Source organism: Lagenorhynchus albirostris, chromosome 15 (genome assembly GCF_949774975.1).
Source record: "Lagenorhynchus albirostris chromosome 15, mLagAlb1.1, whole genome shotgun sequence".
NCBI lineage: Eukaryota > Metazoa > Chordata > Mammalia > Artiodactyla > Delphinidae > Lagenorhynchus > Lagenorhynchus albirostris.
Genome location: NC_083109.1, coordinates 79,764,359 through 79,775,451, shown reverse-complemented (window position 1 = coordinate 79,775,451; position 11,093 = coordinate 79,764,359). Strand labels below are relative to the sequence as shown.

Genomic DNA, 11,093 nt, shown 5'->3' with positions numbered 1-11,093 from the left:
CTTGAATGCCAGCGTGAGGAGCTGGACTCTGGTGAGGAGAGAATAACTGTGTCCTTGGGCTCGTCATTGAGGTCCTGGCAGTGTGGACAGGATTTTCCCACATGAGCCCACTTGGGGATTGGGCAGTGGAAGAGGCTGGGCTTCTCACCTTTGACCTAGATTCAAACTTGCAAGTGGCCTAGAGGGTCCTCCCACCCCAAGCCCTTGCCTCCCTGCAGGTGGAGGTCCAGCTGTGGCTCCCGCCTGGAGACCCAGCCTGCTCGCGGCCCCAGCGCCCCAGCCCTCAGGCAGTGGTCCTGAGAAGGATCTTGTACCTGCTGCACCAAAGCGCCCTCCCCTCCCCAAGTCCACACTCTGCCTCGCCGCCTGGGGCCACGGACCCACGGTCCCTCTGCCCAGGAGCGCCCTTGTAGGGCTTGCATCCATCATGTGCACTGCAGAGCCCCAGACAGTTAATCCTCCTGGGACTGCTACTGCAGCACCTGCAAGCCCTTCCCCGTATGAGGGCACCAGCGCCCCTGGGGGGCTCCCAGAGCTTTTCTGCTTGAGTTACCCAGTCCCGACTCACCAAATGACCAGGAAGCGACCGAGCAGTACTCCTGTTGCCATGACGGTGAGGGAGTACAAGGCTGGTGCTCAGAACAGCCCGTACCTCAGCTTCCGGCATCTCCATCCTTGCGGCTGGAGCTGCTCCGTGCCGTTGCCCGTGTGCCGTGGTGGTTTGGGGTCTGTGCCAGGCCAAGTGCAAGCCCCCATCCCCCTCGGGGGTCGTGGGGGTGAGGCTCAGGCTGGGCAGAGGACAGCGGGCTGGTGAGAGCTCTGCTTGGCTGCCTTCTACCTCTCCGGCAGCGGGAGTCTCCCCAGTGGCAAGACGGCCGAGCCCCAGACATCACCCCCAAGCCTGAGGCTTCATCCTTGCTCCCTCAGTGGAAGGGTTCAGTGGCCTCAGGGATGGAGTTGAGACTCGAACACGGGGTCTGCCGTTCTTCAGCCCTCCTGCCTCTCCCTCCTGACACAGTCGGCCACCTTGGAGGCCACTTTACCTGCTGAGAGCTCAAGGCAGGAATCGGCCCAGGAGTGAAAGCAAAAGGCACTGAAGGCTGAACCAGGGACCCAGAGCGTGAGAAAGTGGGAAAGGGGCTGTGCCCACTCTGCAGATGGCAGTCAGGCACTGTTCCTAAGGTGTTCCCAGGGTAAAGTGGATTCAGGGGAGAATGGTGGAAGAGAGGATGGCCGTCTCCGAGGGCTCTCCAAGGGCTGTGGCACGGAGGCCCGGCCGCAAGGGGTCAAGGGAAAAGAGGCGCTGTCTCCACAGCGTGGCCCCCAGGGTGAGACCCTCAGGGCTGTCACTCAAAGTGGTGCTTCCAGAAAGCCCAGACTTGGTGGGACTCTGGGGAAGCCATAGCAATTGCACAGATGGTGGCGACATTCTCAAGATTTTGCCCCTCAGCAAGCATTTCAGATGCCTGCTTGATGCACGGCCAGGCCCGTGGGGTAGGGGGGTGGGTGGCCAGAGAGATGAGCCGTGCGCTGGGACCACACAGAGGACGTGCCCTGGTGACTGGGAGGACATGGCAGCCTTCAGAGGCCGGGGCAGGGAGTGGGAGATGAGGCCAGCTGGGTTGAGAGGGCCTTGAGTGCCAGGCCAGAAATGGATGGAGGGTTTGGGGGGACCAGAGCCAGTTTGAAATGGGGGCTGAGATGGTCAGTTTTCTGTTTGAGACGGATCACCCTGGGACCCAAGGATGAGGAGAGGATGGATTGGAAGGGGCAAAAATGAGGCCAGGGAGTCTGCAGTGAGGGGTGAGGGGTGATGAGCTGGACCAGGATAGAAGGGAGTGAGGAGGCCAGTGATGGAGGAAAGACCATCCCTAGACTGATGGAAGCGGGGAAGGGGGAGGATGGGGGAGGTGCAAGGGAGTCTCCGGCTTGAGGCTTCGGAGGACAGTACAGCCCTTACTGGACCCACTTGGATTGCTCCACCTGAAGGGGGCTGTGGAGAACACGAGCTCCAACCCCATGCCTAAAGAGAAGGAAGAGACGTCTGCCGTCTTCACCAAGAAGCTCCAAAGGACTGTCGGTCTCTCTCCAGCCCGGGACTACACCATCCAAACATTTTCTGTCCATCTCCCAGCTCTCCTTCAGGTAAGAGGTGGGGTTAGATGTCCCCCTGCATAAGCCACAGAAGGATGATTTCAGCTACCCCAAAATCTCCAAGATAAAGCACTCAGAGCCATGGAGAGGCAAGCCACTACCATCAATGCACTCTTCTGGGAGGGGGCCCTCGACCCAGAGGCAGATCCACACTGAGGCTAGATCTGGGCCCTTGCACTTGACCAAGGTTGACCTGGAAACAGGGTTCCAGGGTGAACCAAGGGTGCAGGGTCTCCCTGGGAGGGCGCCCAGGCCTGACCACACGGGGTGGGTTTTCCCTTCTGCAGCCACCCCCCAGCCAGACCAAGAAGTGGCAAATGCTGTGTCCTGCCTCCAGACATAAGGCTGACCTTGCTCCAAGGAGGTCACTGCCATAGAATTGAGGTATGTATGCTGGGGGAGGACGAGGGTCCACACTTGTGCCTGCCCCATCAAAATGGAAAGCTGGGTATTTTATGGCCCTGAAGGTGTCAGTTTCCTTCAGAAATGGAACTGGTGTACCAGTGATGATTCAAATCGTTTTCTTCTGGCGGGCGCTTCTAACTCAGCCAAGTGTGAGCCCTTTTGGGGTAGAAGAAGTAAAATTCCTGGCACCAAGAAGTGTTCTTATATGCCTCGTGTTAAGAGACAGCAGCGTAGTGCACTAATGTAAATGTTGAGTAGTGAATCTCAATCATTCCCCCAAAATCCTTTAAAAAGATGCATCTGGGGCTTCCCTGGTGGCGCAGTGGTTGAGAGTCCGCCTGCCGATGCAGGGGACACGGGTTCGTGCCCCGGTCCGCGGAGGGGCTGGGCTCGTGAGCCATGGCCGCTGAGCCTGCGCGTCCGGAGCCTGTGCTCCGCAATGGGAGAGGCCACAACAGTGAGCGGCCCGCGTACGGCCAAAAAAAAAAAAAAAAAAAAAAAAAAAAGATGCATCTGGCCCAAACTGCCGTCCTGCAAGTAGGAAGTTTTCTACAGTGACCCCCTCAAAGGCCAGGGGCTCTTAACCTCTTTTGTGCCTCAGACCCCTTGGCAGCCTGGTGAAGCATGGAGACCCCCGCACAGTTTTGAAGCATTTTTTAAAACTCATGAAGTAGGCTTGCAGACAAAACCAATTATCCTGAAATTCAGTCAAAATACTAAACATAATCAAAAAGTAATCAAAATACATTTTTTTTAACTTGTGATGTGATCATATATGTGTTTGTTTACTCACACTTTAAATAGCAAGTTCTGGTGGCGCCTCTATGGATTAAGGTGATTTCAAGGTAGGGTTAGTGTAAATGATACTTCAGAGTTTCTGCAGCAACCAAGATGTACGACGAAAGTATCGCGGATTTCTATGAGGGCTTCTAAAGTGACAGGTGCTGTTGCTACTGCTGTGGTTTCTCCTTAAATGAAGGAAACGTAGTTTTTAGTTAGAGGTTAATTAAAATAAAGATGTCATTTTATTCCCCTTGAAGTAAATGGACTTACTGAATGGTTTATCCACAGAACATCCCAGGACCTCAGGTTAACAACCCTGCTCTAAAGAATGAAGATACATTGCCTGTATTTGAAATAGAATGTTCAGAAATAGCAGAGAAAAAAACGGTGTGATGAGGAATCAAAAAAGCCCTCAGCTGGTCCCTGATCTAACAGTTGGCTTGTAGCATAAATTAACCTCCTGGTTCCTACTTTAACATGATCAAGAATCCTGATCTTACAAAACAAATTGGACAAGGAGCCGGTCTTAGAAGGGAGAGGAGGCTTGTGTGTGATCTCACACTGACCTTGTTCTCCCTGTTTGGGACTGGATGGAGAAAGCTAATTAAAGGGGAAAAAAATTAAAGGTTTTTATTTTTAAATTTATTTATTTATTTTGGTTGTGCCGGGTCTTAGTTGTGGCACGCAGGATCTTTGTTATGGCATGTGGGATCTTCTTTTTTTTCTTTAGTTGCGGCATGCGGGATCTTTTAGTTGTGACATGCAGACTTCTTAGTTGCGGCATGCATGTGGGATCTAGTTCTCCGACCAGCGATCGAACCCCAGGCCCCCTGCCTTGGGAGCACGGAGTCTTACCCACTGAACCACCAGGGAAGTCCCAAAATTAAAGGTTTTATGCCCATGTCGTTTATGTATTAAAATTTTCAACTTGGAGCTTTTTAAGTTGGACAAATGTTTTGGAAACTAATTGAGACTAATATTTGGTGCTCAGGAGCTTTAAAGAACACCATCCAATCCGTAGAGACAGACAGTAGATTAGAGGTTACCAGGGTCTGGGGGAAAGGGAAGCAGAGAGTTATTGCTTAATGGGTACAGAATTTCTGTGTGGGGTGTTGAAAAAGTTCTGAAAATAGCTGTGGTGATGGTTACACAACATTATGAATGTAATTAATGCCACTGAATTGTACACTTAAAAATGGCTAAAATGGTGCTCGCTTCGGAAGCACATATACTAAAATTATAACGCTATAGAGAAGATTAGCGTGGCCCCTGTGCAAGGATGACACGCAAATTTGTGAAGCGTTCCATATTTTTTAGTGGGTGAGAGGAAGCATCTCTTTATAAATCTATTCCAGCTAATAAATAAGAAAAAGGGATATAACTTGAATATTATTTTGCAACTCCCAATAAATAAATGAACCTAGGCATTAAGCTTCAACAACTGCTAACATCAAAAAAAAAGAAAGCAATAATCAGACATTGATCTTATACCTAGAAGGGAATGCTGCTCCACTGTTTAAAAAGTTGAAATGTTTTAACCTCACAATAGCAACAATGTACTGCTTTCATTTTGCCTAGTAAGGAGAACCATTTATTAATTTTCATCATGTACTCACAAAAAGGGTTACTTTTTCCAATCTATAAAGAATGGTATCATATACAATTTTTTAAATGGCTTAAAGTGGGAACTTTTATGAGAAATATGTATTCACAATAAAAATAAATAAAATTAAGTAAGATAAGCTGTTTTAAAATGACCAGAGCATCAGTGAAATGTGGGACAACTTCAAGCAGCTAAATACATTGATACATGTAATTGGAGTCCCCAAAGGAGGGAAGAGGAAAGAGATAAGAGGACCCCCCAAAATGAAGAAATAATGGCTAAAATTTTTCAAAAATTGATGCAAACTGGAAACCTACAGATCCAAGAAACTCAACAAATCCTAAGTGCGAGAAACATGAAGAAAATTATATCAAGACATATCATACTCAAATTGCTTAAAGTCAGTGATAAAGAGAAAATCTTAAAAGCAGTCAGAGAAAAAAGACACATTACGTATTAGGATGACAATAGTTTTCTCACTGGAAATAATGCAAGCAGAAAGACAGTAGATTAACATCAGGAACAAGAGAGGTGACATTACTATAGGCTCTACAGATAATTAAAGGATAATAAAGGAATATTGTGAACAACTTTATGCCAATAAATTCGACAGCTTAAATGAAATGGACAAATTCCTTGAAAGATGCAAACTACCAAAGCTCATTCGAGAAAAAATAGATAACAGATACCAGTAGTCCTAATATCTATTAAAGAGTTTGACAATGTGATTTAAAACCTCCCCACAAAGAAGACTCCAGACCCAGATGGTTTCACTCCTAAATTCTACCAAACGTTTAATGACACTTCATCCAAGATGTATGGATGGCAAATAAGCACATGCAAGGAGGCTCAACATCATTAGTCCTTAGCGAAATGCAAATTGAAGCACCCATTATAATGTCTAAAATTAAAAAGACTGACATACTCAGTGTTGGTGAGGACTGGAACAACTGGAATTCTCATCATCAGCTGGTGGGAATGTAAAATGTTTAAAATGCTTTGGAAAACAGTTCAGTAGCTTCTTAAAAAGTTAAAACTATAAGTACCATACGACCCAGCCATTCCACTCCAAAGTAGTCAACCAAAATAAATGAAAACATTTGTCCATAGAGAGACTTGCACGTGAATGTCCATAGCAGCTTTATTTGTTGTGACCAAAAACTGGAAACAGCTCAAAGGTATATCAGTAGTTGAGGAGATGAATAAATTATGCTGTGACTATACAGTGGAATACTATACTATTCATCAATAGAAGGGAATGAACAATTAATATACATGACAACTTGGATGAATCTCATAATAATTATTCTAAATGGAAGTAGCCAGGGACTTCCCTGCTGGCGCAGTGGTTAAGAAGCCTCCTGCCAATGCAGGAGACACGGGTTCAAGCCCTGGTCCGGGAAGATCCCACATGCCGCGGAGCAACTAACCCGTGTGCCACAACTACTGAGCCTTCACTCTAGAGCCACAACTACTGAGCCCGCACACCACAACTACTGAAGCCCACGCACCTAGAGCCCGTGCTCGGCAACAAGAGAAGCCACCACAATGAGAAGCCCGCACACCGAAAGGAAGCGTAACCCCCGCTCTCTGCAACTAAAGAAAGCCCGTGTACAGCAACGAAGACCCAACGCAGCCAAAAATAAAATAAATTAATTAAAAAAAAAAAAAGTAGCCAGACAAAAAGAGAGTACATACTGTATGGCTTCATTTCTATAAAATTCTAGAAAAGGCCATCTATAATGACAGAAAGCAGACCAGTGGTTGCCTGGAGATGGGGGGTGGGCAGGGAGGGGAACAAAAAGGAGAGATTACAAAAGGGTATAAACAAACTATTGCGGGTAATGCCCATGTTCATTATCTGGAATGTGCTAATGGTTTCACAGTGTATACATATGTCACAACTTATCAAATTATACACTATAAACATGCAGTTTATTGTGTATCAATTTTACCTCAGTAAAGCTGTTAAAAAATGAAATAGCAAAACAGCTAAGAGATTACGGGTATTCTTTTATAATTCTCTTGGATAAGATCCCATTTTGTTTTAGAAAAGTAAAACCTTCTGAAGTTTTAAATAGCATTATTATTTAAACACATGATTTGGTATAATATATTAAAGCAAAGTACATAAAATTTGGTAAAAAGATGTTATATGTCACAGAGAGGAGGAAGTGTTCTCAGAAAAGAGGAGAAAATTAAAAGACTTTGATATCAGTATAAGAAAGGGCTTAGTAAAATTGTAATTAAGTTTAAAATATTTACATAAATTGATGATCGTTTTTGTTTTTAAATAAAAGATAATTTTTCTGTTCTGTCATCCTGCATTGCCCCCAGTACTCCTGTGACACCATAAAGTCTGCATTCCTAAGGCCCAAGTTTTGGTCTCTAATACCATGTTTGAATATACAAGACCAAGGCTCCTTGGAAAGAGTAGCTGATTCCATGTTTGAGGCAGAAAACCTCGAACTGGGCCGAAAACGTCTTGCTGTCAGAAAGCAAGAAGGCTTTCAAGGCTAACTGGGGATCCATCACTACAAAGAACAGAGTCAGCTTCAAGGGATATCCACTGGCCAAAAGCAAAAATAAAATTATGGTCAATGGGAGTAAGTTGAGTTTGTGACAGACCATGAGTCCGTGATACTCAAAAGAGACAAATATTTTTGGAGGTCAGTAACGTGATGTTAAAAATTTCCACTGAGGCTCAACATTTCAATAGATGTGAAATTCCAGAGGCAGATCATCAAATGCAGAATTTACAAAGGAAATGGTCATGGGCTGACTCTGGGTCTTCCGAATCCACTCCCCTATTTCAAGCACATGGAAGAGTCGAGAGAAGGAAAAAGGAGGATGGGAGCTACAGCTGTGCTGAGTTCCTCCCAAGGAGAGAGGTGCTTTCCACTTGCTCCCTTGAGGTTGAGAAAGCCTGACCTGTTCTCCATCTCATGTCTGAAAAAGCTAAAGGAGCCTGCGGCTTCAGGATAGAGGAGTCTGCATGTCTGGAGTTTCTCCGGGAAAGCGTTTAGATCACATCACAGGAAGTGCCTCAGAAGGACCCAGTATTTGGTCCTCTGAAGGATACAAGAAGGTGCCCACAAGCGGAGTCCGCTCTAGGCTCTGGCCAGGCTAAGGAAATGCCGAGGCATCCAGCCAGGGAGGAACCATCTCATCCCCTTACCTCCTCTTTTTTTGCCCCTACCAGGATCAAAACAGTAACTAGTAAGTGAGGATGTAAGCAGGGAGAGGGGGCAGAATCCACCCACAATCACCTTCCTGGACTGAAGGCTTTCTCCTGCCACCAGCCTTAGCTGGGGAAGGAAGAGAAGTCTTAACTCTGAAAAGGAAAAGTTTCCTCCCTGTTGCCCTGGCGACCATGCGCATCTCTACATGGGCCATGTAGGCAAGACTTAACCACGGCTGACCTGAAACTTGGCAGGACGCCCTGTGGCCCTCCCAGAACATGAGAACTTAGGAAGCTGCCTCCCCGTCTTCCAGGAAGACATTTTCTCATTACCTCCTGGGTTCTAATGAGGTATGAGGTTCCCTGTCTTAGGGTACAGCCGCCAGCTATCAAACTACACAGAACTGACTCCTCAGTATCAGGGTGCCCCACCCCTCGTGTTGCATTGTCCTCTCTTGTTTTGGTGTCATCCTGTTGAAGAAGGGTCCCAGGGAGCTGCCACCTTGGCTGACCTTGCTTTTGCTCCTGAGGTAAATGATGAACTGTCTGAATCTGAAAAGGTTTGTTTCTTTACCAGCCAAATCTGCCAGCCTTGCTCAATACCCCTTAGTGAGTTTGAGGTGGAGTCATAACTCGCACTGAATTGGGCTGTGTCCTGTGACTTAGAGGGACAAGAGGACTTTTTTTTTATTGTATCCATAAGGGGTGATGGATGCTAATTAAATTTTGCTGTAATTATTTCACAATATATGTAAGTTCAAACCATTATGCTGTAAACCTTAAACTTAAACAGTGATGTATGTCAATTACATCTCCATTAAACTTGAAAAAAATTCAGTGAATCCAAAGAAGACAAAAAAGAAGATAAAGTAAAATAAAATGTTCCCCCTTTTCCAAGACAATATTATGTGAATTCCCTAAATGAGGTACCCTGTAAGCTGGGAGAGGTACTGTAGGTAGGGAAGGCAAGCCAATATCCTGAATAATTTTCAGTCCTGGTAAAGATGAATTTCTACCTCTTCTAAGGTAGACAAACTCAAGTGCCATCCAATGGTGGCCTGGGGGCTTCCCTGGTGGCGCAGTGGTTAAGAATCCGCCTGCCAGTGCAGGGGACACGGGTTCGAGCCCTGGTCCAGGAAGATCCCACATGCTGCGGAGCAACTAAGCCCGTGCGCCACAACTACTGAGCCTGCACTCTAGAGCCCACAAGCCACAACTACTGAAGCCTGCAGGCCTAGAGCCTGTGCTCCACAACAAGAGAAGCCACTGCAGTGAGAAGCCCACGCACCACAATGAAGAGTAGCCCCCGCTCGCCGCAACTAGAGAAAGCCTGCGCGCAGCAACGAAGACCCAACGCAGCCAAAAATAAAATAAATTAAATAAATTAAAAAAAAATAGTGGCCTGGTCTCCTCAAGATAAGGTACCATATCAAAGGCTCAATGTTGGTTTCTGCTACTGATAGTTTTAACACTCGGTAGCTGCAGAATCTAGATCAGCCTTGGTGAGAGGGAACCTGCACCATCGGGTCCATGCATAGCCTACATCTCCGCTACCGTGGCTCTTCTGCTGTGCAAGCGCTGGGGTGGCTAAGGACAGAAGCTGGCTGACGTCTACCAGACAAGTCATCCTGTTCTGTTTGTTAGGTGCGCTCTCTGTACTAGATGTATTCTGATGGGCATTGGCATGAGACATAAGAAACCATACTTTAAAAAAATATTTATTTACTTATTTGGCTGCACCAGGTCTTAGTTGCAGCACTTGGGATCGTCGATCTTTGTTGCGGCCTGCGAGATCCTTTAGTTGCGGCATGCGAACTCTTAGTTGCAGCATGTGGGATCTAGTTCCCTGAATGGGGATCAAACCCGGGCCCCCTGCATTGGGAGCATGGAATCTTAGCCACTGGACCACCAGGGAAGTTCCAAGAAACCATACTTTTTTTTTTTTTTTTTTGGCTGCATTGGGTCTTCGTTGCTGCACGCAGGCCTTCTCTAGTTGCAGTGAGCGGGGGCTACTCTTCGTTGCAGTGCACAGGCTTCTCATTGCGGTGGCTTCTCGTTGCAGAGCACGGGCTCTAGGGCACATGGGCTTCAGTAGTTGTGGCACACGGGCTCAGTAGTTATGGCTCACGGGCTCTAGAGCGCAGGCTCAGTAGTTGTGGCACATGGGCTTTCCGCGGCATGTGGGATCTTCCCGGACCAGGGCTCAAACCTGTGTCTCCTGCATTGGCAGGCGGATTCTTAACCACTGCGCCACGAGGGAAGCCCGAAACCATACAGTTTTGTATCCACTCCCCTACATCATCTACAAATCTTTTTCCCAGCCATCACTTGGGTATCCATCACTACCCAAGAGTCTGTGTATAGCCTGGCCTCTGACCACTTCTCCCTGAACACAGAGTTGATGGCAGCTGTAGTGCTCAAAGTTCTGCCCACTGGGAGAATTTCTATTCCATTCTCCACTTGGGATACCCCTGAGTGGGGCAGGTAGTGTAGCAGCAGGCCATTTTTGGCTCACACCAGCGTATCAAGACAACCTACTTTGAACTAGGCCCAGACTTTTCGTCCTCCATCAGCTGGTCTTGGTATTACCCACCCCTTCCTACATAGATGAACACTAAGAGGTGCTTAGTGTACCAGAAGAGAAGTGAGCTGCCTATTCATTTTGTTTACTTGTGTCCTTCGGACCTGCTTGAATCAGATCCCAAAGGTACCATTTCCATCATACAATGATTGTACTGTGCCCACCTAACCTTATGACGTAGTGGATCTAATAGTATCCAGCTCATGACAGCCACTCTGGTTGCATTGACCATGATTCCCACAGACAGACTCAATTTCTTCCAGAGACTTAGTAGCCTACCAGAAGCTGCTTTACTTAATTTCCAAACAGTTAGGGATTTTTCCAGTTATCCTTCTGTTATTGATTTCTACTTTAATTCCATTGTGGTCAGAAAATATGCTTGGTAT

The 11,093-nt window shown here is 46.8% G+C and overlaps 1 non-coding gene across 1 annotated transcript; it reads left to right on the top strand.

The window, feature by feature from the left end:
* The first annotated feature begins 4,549 nt into the window (after positions 1 to 4,549).
* Positions 4,550 to 4,656, top strand: LOC132506579 (U6 spliceosomal RNA). The gene has a single exon (XR_009535899.1). It is a non-coding gene; the product is annotated as a U6 spliceosomal RNA (small nuclear RNA).
* The last annotated feature ends 6,437 nt before the right edge of the window (positions 4,657 to 11,093 follow it).